Source organism: Phyllostomus discolor, chromosome 3 (assembly GCF_004126475.2).
Source record: "Phyllostomus discolor isolate MPI-MPIP mPhyDis1 chromosome 3, mPhyDis1.pri.v3, whole genome shotgun sequence".
NCBI classification, from domain to species: Eukaryota; Metazoa; Chordata; class Mammalia; order Chiroptera; family Phyllostomidae; genus Phyllostomus; species Phyllostomus discolor.
Window position 1 is genome coordinate 22,850,266 of NC_040905.2, and position 20,399 is coordinate 22,870,664.

General features: G+C 44.2%; 1 protein-coding gene and 1 long non-coding RNA gene across 4 annotated transcripts in view; one reads left to right on the top strand and one right to left on the bottom strand.

Moving 5' to 3' along the window:
* BASP1 (brain abundant membrane attached signal protein 1) overlaps positions 1–20,399 on the bottom strand; it is a 67,944-nt gene that overhangs the window by 35,953 nt on the left and 11,592 nt on the right. Inside the window, exon 1 of one of the 2 annotated variants that reach the window (XM_028516364.1) lies at positions 10,361–10,616. The exons of the other annotated variant lie outside the window; for it this stretch is intronic. The gene's annotated coding sequence lies outside the window, so the exon portion shown is untranslated. Of the gene's footprint in view, positions 1–10,360; positions 10,617–20,399 lie in introns of those variants that run through there. 2 annotated transcript variants of the gene reach the window in all.
* LOC118499421 lies at positions 10,934–14,971 on the top strand. Of its 2 annotated transcripts, none has more exons than XR_004901901.1 (3): positions 10,934–11,559; positions 11,811–11,947; positions 13,796–14,971. It is a non-coding gene; the product is annotated as an uncharacterized LOC118499421 (long non-coding RNA). The 2 variants fall into 2 exon arrangements; XR_004901900.1 differs by having other exon boundaries at positions 10,934–11,082.

The following is a 20,399-nucleotide window of genomic DNA, read 5'->3' on the forward strand; positions in this document are numbered from 1 at the left end:
AATAAAGTGAGCGAGTAACTTTTGTCTTACACCAATGAAGCCTTCAGTGAGGCTTTTCATGGGTCAACCAGCGCCCCATATTCCGGAGAAGCGTAACATTCAGTTGCCAGTCACGTGTGCAGAAACACATACCTGGGAAACCATTATCCATCTGGTCTTAACAACCTTTCTGAGAACATCAGGACAAACACTAGTTGCTATTTGTCTGAAAACAGAACACTGAAATTTCTGGAACCAGGTTTCTAGAGTCCAGTGGGGTGAGCCCTGGAAACCCAGAGCCTGAGGTCTCACCAGCAGCAGGTCACCAGGACTACTGAGGACACCCTCTCGCCACAGGAAACCTCCTGTCGACAGAGGGGCACCCACCAAGGCCGGGTTATCACAAGAAGACCCAGGAACTCTCGTCACCGCCCATTGTTAACCGAGATTCTTTCTTTTTCCATAGGAAAATGAGTCATTCAGAGAATATTCCAGAGCACCTTCTTTAACCACACAATGCATTTAGTAAATACCCCAGTGGTCACATAATGTCACCCTACCTTCTTGACGAAATGCAGGATAAAGGAGGGGAAATAATCACCTCAAATCTCCCCACCTGTAAATCACCGATTTCTCTAGGTTTTCCTTTTCCCCAATCATCTTAAATATCCCAAAGGCAAATACAGAAGTTGTTTATCCTCTATTGAAACAGCTGAGAACATTTGTAAAGGTTAAAGGCAGCAAATATTCCTACAGCCCCTACGGTTTCCAAGACAAAGCTCAGGAAAGCTTAAGACAGTGTCCTGCGAAGACCCAACAATTCTAAGCACCTTCTTCTGTACGTGCCGAGGAAACAGGATGGTCTCACAGCTACTAGGTGGTTGCTGCTGTTCCCCCTTTTCATGCACTGTTTCCACAACTGGACGTTGTTGCCAGTGAGCTTGGCTATTGCGCTGGCCTGGGTGGTAACGGTGCTTTGAATGGCTGTCAACGGGGAAATGATGTGGGTCTTTTCAAAGGCACTTTGCCAAGCAATTCAGGAAATTTATAACGTGGAAAGCTCAACCAGGAAAAACTATTCTCTAACATCTATTTCTTCAGAGACGCATAAAAGAGGTTTTAATGGGAGCTTATTTTAGGAATATATTCTTTTTCTCAACCTGCAAAACTGTAATAATTAAAAACATTACAAAAACAGTGAGGTCATTTTTTGCTGGTTTCCCTGGGGAGAAAAAAATGTAAATTAATCAAAGCTTATTCTCCATTGATTGATCTGTCTAAAGGTGATCATTTCAAAACATGAAATTACAACTGTGTCCTATCTAAAACTACCACAGTTTCACCAAATACAAATGTAAACTGTTAACATTGCTAAAATCAACCATCTAAAAGTTAGGCTTGGTAAAACGTTTTAACATGTAACTCAGTTCTATATTTTAATGACTACTTCAGAAATTCAGAGCCCTTTAAATCCTTTAAATCAGCCCAAATACTATAAATGATAATTATAAAGAAAAAAAGGTTCAACCTGGTGCATTATGCAGCTCTCAAACCAATAAGCCAGACAACACTCACTTCTCCCAACACAGGGGGCTGGATTTCCCAAGAGTTTTCCGAGCATTTCTACAGCCAGTACTCCATATTCCACTTGCTCTTCGGCCCCCAAATTAGCCTAAAACCAATTGGCTTCTTTTCAAACATGTACCCTCCATCCACAGCTCCCCAACCTTGTACCACTGTAAATTTTAGGAGGAAAACAAAAGGTGTGACACTAAAATGTATTTTTATGAACAAAGTTATTTTCATACATGCCATAAGTTCTTTGGCATATGAAGGAAGTCACGTGCCCGCAAGGTAAGAAGCAAAGAGAGGTCAGTGGAGGTGAAAATTGGCCTGGAGATGAAGCAGTAACAGGGCGGAACTGGAGAGTAGGGGGCCAGTCATGTACCAGGGAGAACAGTAGAAGTTCTTTCTGCAGGAAACAGGAGATGGGGCAGCAGGGAGAGACACACGGAATCAGATTTGGGTTTTCGAAAAGTGGTGGGAATTTTTTTTTTCTTAAGTTACAGACAGTGAGTAAGAGTTTGGCTCAGTCAGACAGAAGGGCGGGGTAGTAGGTGTGAGGCTTTCCTGGGAAATAACCTGGGTTTCCACTCAGCCACTAACCAGCTCAAGGGACCCTGGGTAATCCACTAACTTTTCTAAGATCCATTTAAGTTCCCAAATGAGTGTTTTAGTCATGAGCTTTCAAACTTTTTGTTATGAGAGCATGAGTATTTACAAAGGACTTATGTTGTACTCAGGATAGTATTTAAAGCAGCCACCGGTTTCTGCAAGTGAACCCCGCACACAAGGAGGCAGAATGAAGACCAGTTAATAAACCGAGAACTTGGTCTACTTCTAGTCAGGCAACCCCTACCACAGAGCTGGACGAAGGCTCACTCCTGTCTGATTAGTATCTCAAAGTTGGAACCACGAGGAAGGTATCCGAGGCCCACCTGTGAAGGGTAAGGAGGAAGTGAAGGGAGCCAATCAAACGCCCCAGGTTCACCTACAGTCTTTATGAACAGCAGCCTCCAGCACCATCCTGCTAGAAAAGGTGTGACGTCAGGATATGAGCCCATGTTCACTACAAGAAGCACTTCTAATCCGTCGTTCACGTCGTGTACTTACTGATTAAATATTTCTTCCACACTGCATCTCTTCTGTAACACGTAATTTTTCATCAAAGAGCTAAGCACGATTCTCTCTAAATAACATTTAATATGTTAGTGCATGTGAAGGCTGTCCATGTGACAGAGGGTAAAAAGGCCAAGGCTTACAGCAAGACCAGTGCAGCAATGTGGAGAGGAATGGGGCCATCAGACACAGATTTGAATCCCATCACTTTCTATTAGCTCTAGGATCTTATGTATATTACTTAACCCTAGTGGACCCAAAAGAGGCCTAGAACTGACAAGCTCAGGGGAGGCCTGCAGGCAGCCTTACAAATTCAGAGATCTGAAGAACCACATAGGATGGTCTGAAATTCAAATTTTCTAACTAAAAGTAAGTCATGGTGGATAGTCATGTCGTAGGCCTATATCTTCTTTGACAAAGACCAACCTTTACCGTAACTGAGCTTGTCTATTGTCTTTTTGCTTCTAAGATAACATACCTCTAGAAGGTCAGGGTCATTTCCTTTACTGGGACCCCTCACTGCACCAAAGCAGAGACCTCCGGACCCTTCATTATTATTGTTGTCATATGAGTTGTTAACTGCTAACTATCCCATACCCACAAATGTAAAGGAAGTGTCTATTCACTTTACTTTTTATCCAGTCGCAGAGACTTCCCAGCTCTGCCTTCTCCTGCCGCCCCGATCCATCACCATGAATTCCAGGTAACCCCTTCTGCCCCTCCTCTGATCGCGATGGATAAGTAAGGTGCAAAGCTGCCATCATCCCCTGGAGAACCTCCTCAATCCACTGAGATTTTGCTTCCCAGCAATTGTCGTCAGTTTGGCTCAAATAAACCCATAAAAATTCTCTACAGGTTTAAGCTTTTCTTACATTGACACCCTCTAGTTTGTATTTGTTTGCAGGTAAAATGCATCTTACAATTTGAGGGGATGAAATTCAATGAGAGCATATGATGTACAATCAACAAATGTCCAATTTCATCCCTTAACTTCTCAGATTAAAAAAGAAAAAAACCTCTGAGAGAGGGACTTTTTCAAAAGAGACAACCATCTTGTGGACACGTCTTTCTTACAGTGAGCACCAGACAGAGAAGTAAAGTTAAGTTTAATTTCCCTCCCAAATCTGTAAGATTCTAAACATGTTTAAAGAAACTATTGAAAATGACGTAACTGAAATGAGAATAACTTCACCTTCGCTCAACAGCAACAGCGAGCGTCCAGAAAGCCAAAAACAAACCGCTTGGGCAGATCCCTGAATTAAACGCCTGAAAGGCTGGAACTGATTGGAGAATGGACCAATCCCAAATAGCTGAAATTCCAAAGAAACTTTTTTGTTGTTGTTGTTTTGAAGAGGCTACAGTGATTAAAGCCTCCATGCAGACATTTACTTCAAGAACGGTGTTGACAAGACCTCACATTCCTGCATAATACAGTCGTCCCTTCCCTCCTGGAACGGGGTGGGGAGAGTGCAGAGGGTGTGGGACAGGGAAATTTGCACCAGGTGAGTCCCTGGTATTTTAACTGTACAACAAGATTGGCTTTTACCAATCTAAGTACTGGTACTCCTTTCAAATGCCAATTAGTGCACCTTGATTCAAGACACAATAAAGCCCAGTAACTCCAGGAATTTGAAGAAATTTAGTCTATCCCTAACACCATATAGTGAGCCTTCCTCTGAAGGCCTCTCAAGTTCCAGGACTTCTGCTTTTTTTTGTTTTTGTTTTTTTCATTTTAATGCCAATTCAGTACTGGAGGCTGGGGTTGTATTAACCTACCCATTTTAGACTTTTGAAACTGGGACAAATGTCCTGGCCACATACTGAATTGTGGCCAGGATTATTCTAAACCTCAGACTTTAATGTCCTACCAGCTACAGTGTTTTTGCCATGTATAATGTGCACCCACGTTTTTCTGGGATTATTATAAACATGGGATTCTTATACCCATGGCATGTAATCATTATTCCCATGTATAATGCACATCCATATTTTTCCCCAAAAATTTGGGCAAAAAAGTGCACATTATACATGGCAAAATACGGTACTCTCTTCAAAATACCATCATGGCCTGTCTGGAAACATGCTCTCTGAAAAGGCAGATGAACAGCTACAGGTGTAGAGGGCAAAGTAGAAAAAGCTGGGCTTCTCCTACTTTACCATGAACATGCTAAATTAAGGTGTTTAAGGTGCACTGCATATGCTCGAAGCATTGTCCTCAGAGTCTGAGGATTTCACTTAATCCTTACAATAACTCTGCATTGTAACCCCCACTTAACAGATGGGGACTGAGGCACAGAGAAGCTAAGCAACTGGCCAAAATTCACACAGCTAGAAAATGGCTGGGGCAAGATTCTCAACCCAGTGAATGTGGCTCCAGAGACCAACCCCACTATATCTAGCCCTACAAACCATGCTTTCTAAATATACTCCCTACACACGTAAGTGTGTTTAATGGCTGAAATATACATTTCAGAGAGAAGTGCAAAAAAACAAACTAATGAATCCAGCCCACCCTCCCTCATCTAAAATGAACAACCAACCCAACAACAAAATTAATTCAACAAAGTTCACAGAATGTTCAAGGGAGAAGGGAGGAATACTGTGTCGATGCATTACCTTCCCCACTGAACACCATGTTCCTATATTACCTTGAAATGTCTCCTTACGCCCCGTGTCCCTGTGGTGCTAGCAGATGGTTTCTATGTCTCAGTCTCTAAAGCTTTCAGGAATTTATTCCTAGACTTCCACGCCTGCTCAGTTGCAACCTTCCCTCACTGATGGCCTTGGCTAGCCAAGAAATCTCTGCTTTCTTTGTGTTTGTTCAAAAAAAAAAAAATCGACTGTCTTTGGAAAGCCTGATTTTTTTTTAAGTGATTTAAATCCTTAGGGTGCAGAAGGAAAACACACTATGAGGCTTGGGGCCTCCCACTTCATCCCATTTCTGACCTCCAGAGGGAAGAAGAGAATGCTGTATGATCACAGTGCTGCTTCTCAAAATCACAACTTATCTGTATCCTGGTAAGAATCTGGCTCCAGGGTTGTCTTTTACTCTTGATCAAGTTCATTGGACAAGTTTTCTCACGTGACCCTTACCTAGCTGTATGTCTTAATAGCTGCAGAGAGAACAGCATATAACGAAAAACCTTCCTTTGGCAGGCTTGGAACTTCCATGGTTTTAAGACTAGCTGTGTGTTTTCTCAAAAGAACTCAGATGCCATCTCTTGAGTTACATAAGCAGCCATAGGGAATTCAATGAGAGAGGCTGTCCTGGCTTCATTGAGCCCACTTTTGGGCAAACTCCCATGCAGTGCCTCAGAGCTTCGAATATATCCAAATGAACAGAAGTTTAGGATTATGATGAATTAGCATTTTTAAGAATGAAATATTCATTTTCTGACAGAGTACACCCAGAGCCCTCAGGTGTCAAAATGCAGACTGAGAAGTCCCGTGCACTTTCACACCTACACGTGGCCCTTACTATAGCTTGAAAGTAGGAATTATTATCCCAGTTTTATAACTGAAGAAAGTAAAATCCAGGGAGTTTTGAAGTAATTTGCCCAGAGTGGCCCAGCCAGTGCCTAGAGATTTTTAAACACAGTGGCTTTCTATTATACCCTAGGAAAACTTAAAAAAAAAAATCCACAAAACACATCAAGAGTGTACTCTTTTAAAAATTCTGCCTATTTGCAACCTCAGATTCATTTCTTGATATTTATCCACCATAATTAAGCCAAAAAGTAAAGTTCATGTTGCATTGGGTTACCTTAAGTCTTAAGAGGCAGAATAAATAAGATTCCGTAAGATGAGAAAACTTGATAAAATGAAGATTCCACACCATTCTCCCCTGTTTAAATATGCAAGGTTTTTGCCTAGTTTCCGGTTTACCAGCTAAGAGGATCGTTAGATGTTAATCTTTCATATAAAGAGGGTGTAAAATGAGTAGGTTCAAAACTACACACAAGAAAAACAAAAGCCTAAGCAAACCAAAGCATGTCTTTCAACAGAAACAGACACCAAAGACAAATGCTCTTAACAAATAATAGGCCTTTTTTGATATTTTCAGAGCAAAAATTTAAGAGATCACAAAAATAAGACAAAACAATTTTATAAATCCTTTATTTAAAAAGCATTGATTATTGCAGCTTTTAAAATTTTGTAGGGTTTAATGTGAGTTTTTAAGCCTCTAGATGAACATCTTAATTTAAGATGTTCAATGAAACCCATTTGTTTTAGGGGTGCACTGGTAGAAATTGGAAATAAGCTTCTTAGTAGACTAGTTAGGCTCTCTCTTTTACATACATATTTAAAAATAAAATATTTTCCAAAGACTAATATGAAGCACTATAAATAATATTCTCTACCAATTAATTTCATAACATTAGTAAGATTTATTGTAGTATAGCATACACACACACACACACACACACAGTACCTTACTTGCTTTAAAAATGGTTTTGGTTTTTGCAGTTTTTTCTGAAATACAATGAAAAGCACAGATATTTATTTTACAGTGATCAAATCTCATCCACACATAAGTTCTTCATACTCCACTTACTGTGACCATAGAATGAAAAAGGCTTAAAATTGTTCTTAATGTGAATTAAACACACACACACAACTAATGATGACGTCTCCAAGAACAGGGAGCTAAGGCCTTTAGGCTGAGCTCTTCCACTGGACGTTTTAATTAGAGTCATGTGGGGGGGGGGGGGGGCAGTTCTCTTCCACAGGCCACAATGAAAGCACAGGCACCAGTTAAGGGGAAAATGCCACTGTCGATATAATCACTTTGGTGCATTTTTGTCAAAAGGCCCAATTAGCTCCCTTTCTCACCTGCTAGGGCTTGGTAAAAATCAAGCTAGGTAAAAGATTAAGATAAATGATCTTTGTAAGAATTCTATTTAAAAATTATATTGCTCAAAAACCTGAGACTCATTGCTTTGGGGGTATATTGGTGTATATTTCCTATTGAATTTGGTCTATATTCCAACCCACCTCTCCCTCAAAAATACAATCCACAGGAAAAGAAAAAAGAGAAAAATTACATCTACTGCTATAACACACCATAAACCTCTCAATAATAAGAAATAGAACAGGTACTAGGCAGCTGTCCTACCAAGTACGGGCCCTTTCATATAGGGTTCAAGTTTTTATTAGAAGGAACAAAAGAGATAATCCCCCTCGTCCTGCCACATGTTGTCCTACCAGGGTGTACTGAGAATACTTAAGCCTAAAATTCTTATACGTATATACCTGCAAAAAAATATATTTAGCTCCTACTTTATATACACAATGTCTCCCTTTGGATGGTAGCCCAAAAAGAAATCTAAAAAGCCATAACTTGGATAATACATTATTGGAAAGAAAATCAGCCAAAAGTACACGTATTATGGCTTCCGTTAGATATTGAAAAAGAAAGAAAAAAAAAAAACAAGAAAGTGGAAAGAGAAGAAGAGAAGAGAAGAGAAGAGAAGAGAAGAGAAGAGAAGAGAAGAGAAGAGAAGAGAAGAGAAGAGAAGAGAGAGAAGAGAGAAAAGAGAGGAGAAGAGAAGAGGAGAAAAGAAGAAAAGGAAAGAAAGCGAAATGAACTTAACTATATTCACCCCCAGCAGCCAGAGGGACTGCCGCCTTCCTCCCCCATGAGTAGATTTCCATCTCCGGGGGGGTTGCCTTTGGAGATTCCTAATGAAACAATGAGGTAGGAAGCAAGGAAAAATGAAAGGGTTAGGATCCCCCGACAAGGTAACCATTTTCTCCGCTCTGGGTTTTGTAGGCCATCTTGTTCCTATAAACGCCAAGATGTCTCAATTTAACCAAGTTGTGACAGTAAGGCCAATACCCACTAGCCGTTTTTGAAATCAGTGGCCTTTAATCAAATGACCAGCAGCAAAAAATCTGTCAGACAAACAGTTAATTGATGCAAATGAAGAGTCACCATCACTGCAGTGCAATGTTACAGGAAAAAGAATAATGGACAGTACTTTAAAGGCCAGTAACAGTGTTCGATTAAAAAATAGTTAATCCATAATTCGCTCTCATTATAAAGGCTAATCTTATTTTTGGTCAATTGAAATCACTAAAAAAGCAAACGATGAGAGCTTGATAAAGAAGAAGCACACACGGGGGGGGGGGGGGGAGATTGTCATTTGTGTCCAAGGGTTTCACGCAACATTTAGGGCAAAAGCCTTTGTTCCTCCGCCTCGGAAGGGAGTGGGTGGGTGGGTGATGGAGAGATCAGACACGGCTGCCCCGGCCCTCCACACCCAGCTCTCTCGCGCATGCGCGAGGCCAAGACAAAGGAATAGGTAATTACAGTCCCGATTCATTCATTTTGCCCACAGCACTGGGGATCTGTTAGCCCAGGCTATAATCCCGAGGGAAGGGGGGTGAGGGTGTTGGTCCACACCCCTTTGGTAGGAAGACCACCTCGATGCTAATGTTTGATTTTAACCAGCCACATATGTGCTACTGGCCTCGCGGGAGACCGAGGTGTGTCAATCCTGTTCAAGGTACTAAAAACGCACCCATGTGAACTGTGCTAATTTCAGCAGGGTGAAAATTACACAAGCAAAGGCTGTCCACGGAGTTCGTTTCAAGGCGGAAATATCTCTGGGGAAGCAGATAAGGAGCCCAGCCAAGCGTTCGATGAATATTCATGAAAAGAATGCGGTTTGCAGCCGGGCATTGTGTGTGCGATCCGATCCAGGGATTCTGCAATTTATATTTTTCGGAGCGGGGGCGGGGGGAGGGGGAGGAACAGGAACCTGGCGTCGGGTTTCATAGTTTGTGCTTTAGGCAAAACCTGCTAAACCCCAAACCTTCGCTCGCAGCGGGGCTGGGTCGTTAGGGGGCCGCGCGTAGTCAGGTTCAAGCTCACACCCTCTGGGCTGGGGCCGCGAGTGGAAGCGCCTGGTGCGTTCTCTGAACCGAAGACTCCAAAAAATGAAATGCTCAGAAGTGGCCCACAGGTTAGTGGGGAAGCAATTCAGCCACGTCCGAGGCTGAGGCTTTGATCCGCTTGTATGTGCTTCTTGGAGGCACGTTGTCGTGTGAACCTCGCATTCCTTGGCCACCCCAAGCCAAGATTCATGAGTCCCACCGGTCAAGGAAATTCATTTGCTAAACCCCAAAGCCACCTCCTTCCTCTGATCAGACCAGATTCCCCATATTCTCTCTCCCCTTACTCCCGCCCCACCCCACCCCCACCCTCCATCTTTTACTGCTGAGCCCCTCACACCAAATGCTTTCTTCCCGGCTGTGGAAGGTTCCGATGACAGATACGCTCCCTTCAGGCCCACAAAACCGCTCTTTGGGCCTCAGTGCGCTTTAAAGCTTTCGCATTCGGCAGTTTATTCAACTAGCAGCTCCTCTCCCGCTACCCACCACCCGCTCCAACTCCGTTTATCAGACTCGACATCCCCCGCATCCTCCCCACCCTGCGAGTGGCTGAAGCCTCCCACCTCGCCGCCCCCATCACCCCAGATCCCCGAAGTGCGATGGAGCCCTCGTGGGGAGACCCCACGCCCTGCGTCGTCTAATCCGGCCCTGCATCACCACCACTCACCCACCCCGGCTGCAGCGCGGACTGAGAAAGAAGGGCCTGGGGAGCAGGGCGCTGTGCAGTAGGGAAGCCGAGGCCCCCAACGCTGCCGGCGCCCCTGCTCGGCGGTGGCGACGGGGCCACCCGGACGCGCCTCCTTACCGGCTCTGGGTGCCTGCGCCGCCCCTGGGTGAATGCGGTGCCGCCGACGGGCCCGGGTCCCTGGCGTCGTCCGGCTAAGTATCTGGCCGCTGACGGAGACTCTTTCTCCGGCTCGACGGCGGAGCCCGGAGCGAGGAGCTAGTTGGAGCGCTGCCGCTACTGCCGCCGCCGCTGCAGCCTCTGCATTTCTTGCTCTCGCGCTCCCCCTCCCCTTCCTGCCCAGCACCTCCCCCGCCGCGTCCGCCCGCCCAGCCTCCCGCTCCGCCACCCCGCCCGCCTCCCTCCTCCTTTCCCTCCATACCGGGGCCCCGCCCGCCTCCCCTCGACTCCGCTCCATCTCTGTGCGCTCCTTAAGTCCCCTCCCCTCCGCCCTAACCCCCCCACCTCTTTTCTCCATCCCGGTGGTCCCCCCTTTCTTCCTTCTGCTTCTCTTTATCTGCTCTCTATGCGGGTTTCCCACTCCCCACCACCCTCCATTCTAGGGTCCCTGCCCCCATGCTTCCCCTCCCACGCTGCTCCAGGACTGTCTGTGGGTGGGTCCCTCTCTCTCTCTCTCATTCTTTCTCTCATTTGGATCGGTTGGTTAGATGTGCTCCGGCTCAGGCTCAGACTTAAGGGGCTGGCTAGAGGTGATGATGAAGGACGCCCCCTGCCACCTGCTACCTTTCTCAGCACCCCAATCCCGTACGCTCGCGACATCGGCTGAGATTCCCTATGCCCAGGTCAGCAGTGAGGTTGGGAGTGACCTGGTGGCTTCCCCTCAGGCTCTAACGATGGATGTCCGCGGGGTGGAAGTGGCCCCCAACAGCTGGCACTTCGGGGAGGCGCCCCGAGGACCTAGCGCGCTGGGTGGGCGGCTCCCGCGCGCGCTCGGTGGAACCAGGACGGCTGCGGCTTCGGACAAGCGCTACGGCTTAAGTCCAGCTGGCTGGGCGGGCAGTGTGGCCCTCCGGGGATGCTCTCGGGAATTGAGAGAGAAAGGAAAAACAAGAACCCGAGGAAAGGACCCGTCGGGTTTGTGTCTGTGTGTGTGTGTGTGTGTGAGATTTAATGGAAGCAGCCAGTTCTCGGGAACACTGGGTTAACCGATGCTACCCGCGTTGAAGCGCACAAGTCAAAGCCCGGGCCGGCTTCAGCGTGTCGGGGAGTCCTGGGGACTGCCACTTTTTTGAACACCGGGACACAAAATAACCACCAGGGTAGGGAGATAATGCTCACCTTGCTTATCCGTTGGCAAGAAGCAAATGCAAAAGAGAACGTAACAGGATATCGCTTACAACGCTAGTTCTTTCCTTAGACAAAAGCGAATGTTACCTTCCCGCAAAACCCTGGTGAACCTTTGGAACTTTTATTTGCGGCATTTTGGCGCCCTCTGGCTGTGTGATTGAATTGCTTTCATGCTCGCCTATACCCATCCCATCAAAAAAATTAGTTGCCCGTTTTCTTCCAGGGTGGATCTGCCCTCTTCACCTGGGTGTCCATTGGATTCCGGGCCAAGGTTTCCCTCCAAAATCCGGATGACAAAGTGTAACCACATTTAGGGCGACAGATGCTAAAGGCAAGTGCATCGCATTCAACTGGGAAAAGGTAAGTCCATTTTTGATTAACAGGAAAAAAACTTATCCGAACTTAAATTAGGTGACGTGGCTACGTCAACCCGGTGCTACACCAAAGGTTTTGCAAGGGAAATACTCGTTTGCGAAACTGATCAGGTATTTAGAGCCGACCTGTGACCTCACCATTTTAACCAAAGGGCAGTAAGAAAAAAAAGTAGGGATTTTGTGGGTTTGTTTTTCTCTTTTTTCTCTCTCTCTATGCTATTTAAATGAATAACAAATAAATAGAATACAAAAACAGGGACGCAAAGTACAACTACGATTGCCTCCAAAACAATTTTATTTCTTTGAATTCAAGTATTTATTCAATAATTTAATATGTTCAGTATGCGTCCCTCATTCCAGCACACCATCTGTGAGGCTAGATGCACGGTGTCTCAACCTCCTGTTTTGGGTTGATAATTTTCTGTCGATGGCGGGGGGGGGCTGTTCTGTGCACTCTGTGATGGTCAGCATCATTTCTGGTCTCCACCCACTAGTTAACAGTAACACACATTCACACACACACCACCACCACCACATACTTTCCACTAGTTGTGACAACCAAAAATGTCTCCTAACATTGCCAAGAGTCCCCTAAGAGACAAAAATCACCCCGTTGAAAAATATGGAGCTATAAAATTTTAAACCACTGTGAGCAAGTCTCTAAGTTTTGACCCTGTCAAGTTAGATGAGCATTTGCAATTTTATACCCAACATTCATTGAGTGTATTTGTTAGGGTATCAGAGTAGTTAGTTTTTTCATTTAGCATTCAGTTTTTTAGCCCTCAGACCTTCCAGGCATGTAAATCATCTCAAAATTAGTAAGTGTATGGTCTTAATTGTGTTTGCATAATAAGCTTGTGGATGTTATGGTTTGTTTTCCCCTGTTCCAATTTTTTTTTCCAAAGGAAAAAGGACATATAAAAATTAATGTTCAGTACCTTCAGTGCTTCTGGCTAAATTTTCATGATAAAGAAAACAAGGTGTGATTGGAATATAGATCACGGGTTGCCATAGAAATGAGAGGCAAAATCTTACACCAGTCAGGCTTTGGGTTGCCTCAGTTTTGTCTGCCATCAGATGTAGTTGTTCTCTTAAGAGATGTTTAAGACATCCCTTTTTAATGAAATGATGATGTAACTGGCTGACAGTGCTATTAACCTGAAGAATGGAGGCTTTTCCAGAATTTATGAACATGTATCAAATGGTAGCCAAAATACTACACTTCCGTACACCACTAATAAAGTCCAATTTGGTGATATTTTTAGTTGTTCATCCAACATCTTTTGAAACAGAAACTTAAGGAATCAATGACTCAGTATCTGAGGCTCTGGAGTCTAGAGAATTGTTAATGTTAACTATTGTGCAGGTCACTAGCTACTTAGATTATAGACTAATGGACTTGGGAACCTACTTTAAAGGTGCAAATTTAATTACTTTTCCACATTACATCATCAAAATAAAAACTGCTACTCTCCAAATGAACTACATATATTTTTATTCCTGGGCTGTAAAATAAATCCCATTGTCATTTTCAACTACTTACATAATCTGCTTCAGTGAATCAAACCTGCATTATGAAAGTACTTATCGAAAGGATACATTATTCAGTGACCACTGTTTTTGCTATAGTATTTGCGATAGAACTGTTTCAATATCATCCCCTGAATTACCCGTCAGTTTACAAACACGTCGGCCTGTGTTCACCTTTTTGAATAGTCCACCGAGGGCCCGCGAGGATTCCACAGAGTGCATCTCACCTCCAGAGCTCACCCACCACCCCCCTCTCTTTCCTGCGGCCTGGCCTCTTCCTCAGTTCTGCGTCCTGTCCTCCCAGACAGAAGAAAGAGGATGAAAGTCCCAAATAAGAGATGTAGACCAACATGAGTGAAGCAAAAGGACGGTCCCCCCAGTGTTGCCACAGCTGCCTTTGCTTGACATCGTTTTGGTAGTTCCTATTTAAGGCCGCAGAATTAACGTGAACCCTCTGAGGCCCACATAGAGAATCTGGTAAGTTTAGCTCGGCTGGTAAGTTTTGGTGAGAGGACCAAGTTGCTGTGATTTGTTGACAAGACTTCATCTACAAATTGCAAGTTCAAGACCAGGCAGCCAGTATTATATATGAAAATGTACATCTTTTTTCTCTAAATATATTTATTATTTTTAATCAAAGGTAAGTCATGAAATCTGTATAGTATTTATTTCATTTTTCTCCCTACCACCCCCATATTATTACAACCTCACCATTCACATAGCCAAGTAAAAAGACTTCCTCAGTTTCACTCAGTGGTTCTCAAGCTGGGGCTCCTTTGCACCCCAGAGGACATTGGAGATATCCGGGGGCATTTGGGGAGAAGGGAGTGTAAGGAGGCAAAGTGCTGCTGGCATCTGATGGGTAACGATCAGGGTTGCTACTGAACACCCTGCAATGCACACAGAGTAGCCCCGGAACAGGCTATTATCCGAAGTCCAAAATGTCAACACATTATCCAGCCCAAAATGCAAAATGAGTTTGGGAAACCTTGGTTTCCAATCACATGAAGATGGAAAACACCTGATTTTTGTTAGGAGCTCGTGCTGCAAGGGGAACCACCTCTTGCGGTGGTTCAGGGTATCTTGAACAGGCAGCAGGCTTGGAGGTATAAAGATTTAGCAGAGTTCTCTTTCCAGCAGGGCCTGCGATGCACCCTGACCCGGTCACTGACCACCTTCCTCGACTGCAGCACAAATCCAGGCAGTCACCTCAAGAGCAGTGCCGAAGACCAACATCAGGGATCTTGAGCTCCCCTCTCTGTTACTACTCCATGCTGAGCAACTGGAAGAAAACAGCTTGACTTGGTTCCTTATTTCACTTCCCTCCTGTACTGTAAAAGGATAGCCGGGAAACCTGAGCAAACACGTGTTTGCTACCAGGCGTTGGACTTGAACTCAAAGGAGCAACCTGGCCTTGGCACGACACTAGGAACGTTTTTTGCGCCAGATAAAAGGTGAATAAAAGCAATCCCATACTCTACCTGAATAGTTACTCCCAGCTCTCTTCTCCCTGTCATCAACCGTAATTTCCCTGCCTAGGATGTCAGTCCCAAAGGACTTTTTCTACTCTCTAGTATTATCTACTAAGAAAACACACAAAACCCACGATAAAAGGGCGTTTGCCCCCACTAACCAGCAAGGGCTTTTTGCAAGCAGCGCCTACCTGTGTCTACAGACACAGGGCAGGGGATTAGAGCAGAGGACTTCAATGTTGGGAAAACAGGCCTTAATTCTTTGGCGGCCCTTGCCCTGTAATCAGCTGTTAAACCCTTCGGAGAACAAGTTCCTTCACAACGGCACCAGGAATGCTGCAGAACAATCACTCACGTGGCTCTGCTCTTGAATCCATGAGACTGCCGAGGTTCCAGTGCTCGATAGCACCGTCTCGCCCCACTCCTTGCTGCCGCCAGATTCTTCTCTCGGATCAGCCCTTCCTGGTAATTAAAATGTTTCTACCTTAACCCCAATGTGGAGAATGGTGTCCAAAATAAGTCGGTTAAGTGCACAAGCAAGTTGCCAAAAGGAATGCAGAGAATGCACGTTGTTGCTATGAATTACTTTGGGGTGCTGTTTCCCCGACTTCTCCAAGTGCCAATGCAGTCCAAATTCCAGCATCTGCTTCACTCTGTCTGAGCACAGGCCCCTGAGCACGCACAGACGCCATAACCTGATTGCGTCCCACGCCCAGGAATCTCCTCAGGTAAGCTCAACTCAACGTCAGAAAGAAAGACCTCTCTCCAAACCAAAAAGTAAGATAGTAGAAACGAGAGAGCCAGACTTAAAGCATATTGGGGGAAAAGCTGGCATAAACAGTTGAGGATATCTTCAAAACAATAAGCAAAACAGCTATTGTGTCAGTAGTTCTAAGGGACACCCAATACCATCTGTGAAAATGTGTCACAGCGAGGGACCATGAAATTTGACACAGGAAGAAAATCATGGGTCTTGTCACTGTTCCTGGAGGACTTGGAAGAACAACAACAAAAGCAATTTCATTGTAACTACAGTAGTCATTTGATCAAAATCCAACACAAGGAAAGCTGTCCAAAACAACCTCGTAGGTACCTAAAGCAAGTTGCTAAACAGGAGGTATAACATTGCCCTATTAGGCTCCAAATCGATACACGGGAGAACGATTGCAGGATTTTAGCCAAAACTGTCTCCTCATCACTCTGGCTGAGAACTTGGGCGATTTCAGAGGTGGGGTGGAGGTTGCTCGGCTTTCCAGCACCATCTTACACAGTTCCACGTGGAATGAATGTTTTTGCAATGACCATTCATTACCTTGGGAACCGCATAGGATTTTGTGTGTTGTTTAAGAGATGGGCCCAGGCCGAGAAATCATTTCTCAGAAAGTGCCTTCTCATGAGCTCCCCTGCACTCTGTATTTGAACTCTGCATTCTCTTTCTTGCATTCTTCTGCTTCTTCACCTTTAAATCAGTGGCTCAGTTCAGATGAAGAATGTGGCCCTAGCCCTGACATCCCTGGGGTGTCCCACTCTCCTTCACCTCTAATGCAAGAGACCTCCCCCACCCCCAGCTTTTGAGGTGATGGCAGGAGCAAGGAGACTTTCGCCTATACCTAGCACCTACTGTGCCATCCATACATTAACTTCCTTTTTGCACTGGTGGATCCGTATGTGTAACATGGGTTTTTATGTCTGTCTCCATCTGAATGACGTAACATACACAACACTGCTGCCAAATCAAAATCACTTAAGTATTTTATCCTATTGAAGGCCAGTTATCTTTCTTATTTTTTTTTACTTCTAATCATGCTGCTGTGACAGCTTTAAACACATAGTTCTCTTTTAAAATAGTCCCTCAGTTTAAGAGTCTAGCAATGGGATCTGCCAACCATCCCCATGCTGATTTTTATGGGGTTTTGTCCTCCAATGAGATTTAAAAGTCCTGTGTAACCAACAAATAATTTAAGAGAAGCCGTTTCCCCAGAGCTCCAACACCAATACACTTTGTAACTTTCCATGGGTGCAAAATGGCTTTAAGTTGCATATGTTTAATTACCAAAAAGAATTGGCTTTGTTTCTCCAATAGCGCTTCGCTGTTTGGGTTTCATCTGGGGAAACTGATCCTCTTCTGACAGTTTCCTTCGACACCTGTTGAACTTCCTCGACCTGTGACAGGCGGGGATGTGTGTCCGAGAGGCGGAGCTGACAAGTTCAGTGTTTTAGCTAACATCATTTTCAAGTCCTGACTTGGCTCCCACTCTCCAGCTTTTTGATTCTGAACACAATTCTTTGTGGTTTTTTTAGCCTCCGCCTCTTTCATCTGGAATATGGAAAAATTCCAACCGCACTGGGTTGCTCTGAGGATTCTGTGGGAAAATGTATTTAAAGCCCTGAGCTAATTCATGAGACACGTTCAGAAAATACATCCTAAATAGCCTGGCTTTGTAGCACCACCGATAGGACCATTAAGGAAAAGATAAAATAAGAGTTAAGTACTGTTTCAGGGATTACGGGAGGGCCTAGATAGCAGTAATGAAAAATCTGAAGTATATAGCTACATTTGCACAAGGAATTTAGTTCTAAGCTTCCTGGCAGCCAAAAGAAGAAATTAAAATATTATGGACTATTAATTTCGCTAATAAAAGCAAACATTTTCAGTGTGTCAGGAGGGACGAATCTTCCTAGCAATCAACTTTAAAGAGAGGAATGTGGTGCTCTATCCCTTTATATAAAGCATATGAAATTTCATAAAGGACAATATTTCAATAATGATTTTACTGGAGATAAAGAAATGTTCTCTCAAGGCCATTTATTTTATCGACCTGCAAACTACAGAAACCATCATCTTATAATTCTGCTAAATAATTGTTACCAAAAGGTAAAAATCACGCGGCGCAGACAAGCGACTTTGGCTGGAGCGTGCAGGAAGATTCCCCGCGGACAGAGGGTGCAGGGGAGAAGCAAGAAGCCCCTCGCACTGGGCAGAAAGTCCTGGGCAGGGGAGTGAGGTGTGTTCAAGCATGCCCCACCCCATCCCCAGGCTCCAAAGCTGCCTTCCCCCTGAGTCTCCAGCAGAGGTGCTCCACCTGGGGACCCCAGACTGCCGGGGACGCAGGGGAGGCCGCCACGCAGTCCTTCGCCCCTCTCCTTGAGCTTCTCTTCCTAAATGCCAGACGCTTTGGTGTGAACTTGAAACAAACCGTGCGGTGCAAAACCTGACTTCATCAGTATTGTGTTGACAGAAAAATAGTAAGAAATATTTGTATTTAAGGTTTTATTCTTCTTTTAAACTTGCCGTAACTTGTGTTTCGGCCCAAGTAAAGGGTTTCCCCATTTCTGCCTAAAGGGGCACCATGGGGGTCTGGCAATGGGCACCCCATGTCTTGTTGGCAGCTGCCTGAAACCGGCTCAGAGGCCTGCAGATTGCCGACTGGAAGTCCCAGAAAACGGAAGAGAGAAGAGCTGACCTTTATGGGAACAGGGACTTTTCGCCCATAAGCAGCATAGGGAAGATGAGCACACACGTAGTTAAGATATTAGGTTAACAGGTTGTGAAAGTGGACCATGTTTCTAAAGTTCAACTTATATACACAAGTCTTTATGCTATACACTGTAAGCTCCAGGAGTCTGAGCATTCTTGTTCCTTTCATTCCAGTGTTTGGTACACATTAGCAGCTCAAAACGTATTTATGGAAGACAAAGTACAGAGCACCAGTTTGGCCAAGTCTGATTTTCCAAATAACCACTAGATGGCAGTCTCGTTCAAGCAAACAGTGTCAACCTTAGCTAATTTGTAAGGTGCAATAAATTCTAAGTACAGAGAAGTGACTAATAATCTGATAAACTAGAAAATGAATTCACTATAGCAGTGGGATTTATATGTACTTACTTGTCTTCTGGCAGACAAGACTTTATGCAAGCAGGAGAAAGGGGAAAATGCAGACTAGCTCGATACCCATGAGCTTAAGATACAGTTCTAGTGACGTGAAATTACTTCTTAAAATTATTTCCCCTTTAAAGTAAATAATAAATAAGTAAGTAAGTAAATAAATAACTCTATCAAGTTAAATTTGGTAACCAAAAAAAAGTCTCCCCTGAAAACAGTCACACTCACCACCCCTGAGCTGTGTTCACGTTTGGCAGGTTTCAGAGTCACATGGTGAATGTGAAACACAAGCGAATCCCCGAAGTAAAACAGGATTTTTTTTAAGACCACCTGAACCTGAATTTCATTTGTATAAATAACCTTAAAATGGTCCTTTTGTAAGGCATTCTCTCAGTGCTATTCCTCATAAGATAGTATCTTATTGTTTTTTAATTTTTTTAACTGCACCCTGAAATAACATACAGGTGAAAATTAATTCTTTCTTTTTTGAAAAAGTGGCGTACAGAGTTTGATTCTAACATTTCTGCATAATTAAGTCTTTGACACTGTGTTTGGTTTGGTTTGGTTTTTGCTGGTTTTGTTTTGTTTATGGTTGGTTGTATTATTCAAATTATCTGCTGCCCTCGCCGGTGGAGGATTGTGCTTCACAGCTCGAGGATGCCAGGTTGTCTGCATGATTCGAGAGGACCCTCCATGAAATAGAATAAAACCTTCCTGGCTCATTGTGGTGAGGAGCAGCCAGCCACATGACTGGCTTTACCCATGGAATCAAAGAAAGAAATGACATGCATCACTTCTCAGCAGAAGTTTTAAGAGCCAGCTCATGGTTCGCCATCTCTCCTGTCCCTTCACCTGAGACCACCAGTTCCCACCCGGGTACCGCTCCACCTCCTAAGTCCACTGTGGTGCAGCCCACAGACATGTCACATGGGGGAGGAATAAGTGTGTCTTGTTATTAGCCTCTGAGATCTGGGGACTGTTTTTTATGGCAGCCTAACTTACTTAGTCTAGGTTGACTGGCAATACCGTATAGCGGTGGTTAGAAAAATAAGTGAACTAATACTTATAAAATACTTAGCCCCATGGGTGGTGTGTATAAAGCAGAAAGTGTCAACTTATTCATGTCCTGGATCATTATTCACTCCTTCATTTTAGCTGCCATATCCATGACCAGCTACCCTTAGGATTTGTCTAATTTGCGTTACCAGACATTGGCATCACTGAGAATTTGAAATGAGATCTAGAGTCCAATAAAGAGGTTAAGATATCATCTGCGTGGAAAGCTCTAGAGAGTATGGATGAGTAAGCGCCACAATGGGGACACACACACTCGAGAACATTCACTGGACAATCAGTGTTCATGTCCCTGACACCATTACTGGGCTTTTGCACCCTCTGTCATTCAGGTTTCTTTAACTGCTAAATGCAACCAATAAAATTCCTTACCTAAGACATTCTAATTTTTATATTCCAATCCCATTAAATACTTTTGTTCTCTCCACTGATGATAGTGAGTTCTTGGAATCAAGGAGAAGTGAGAGCACACTCCCTCC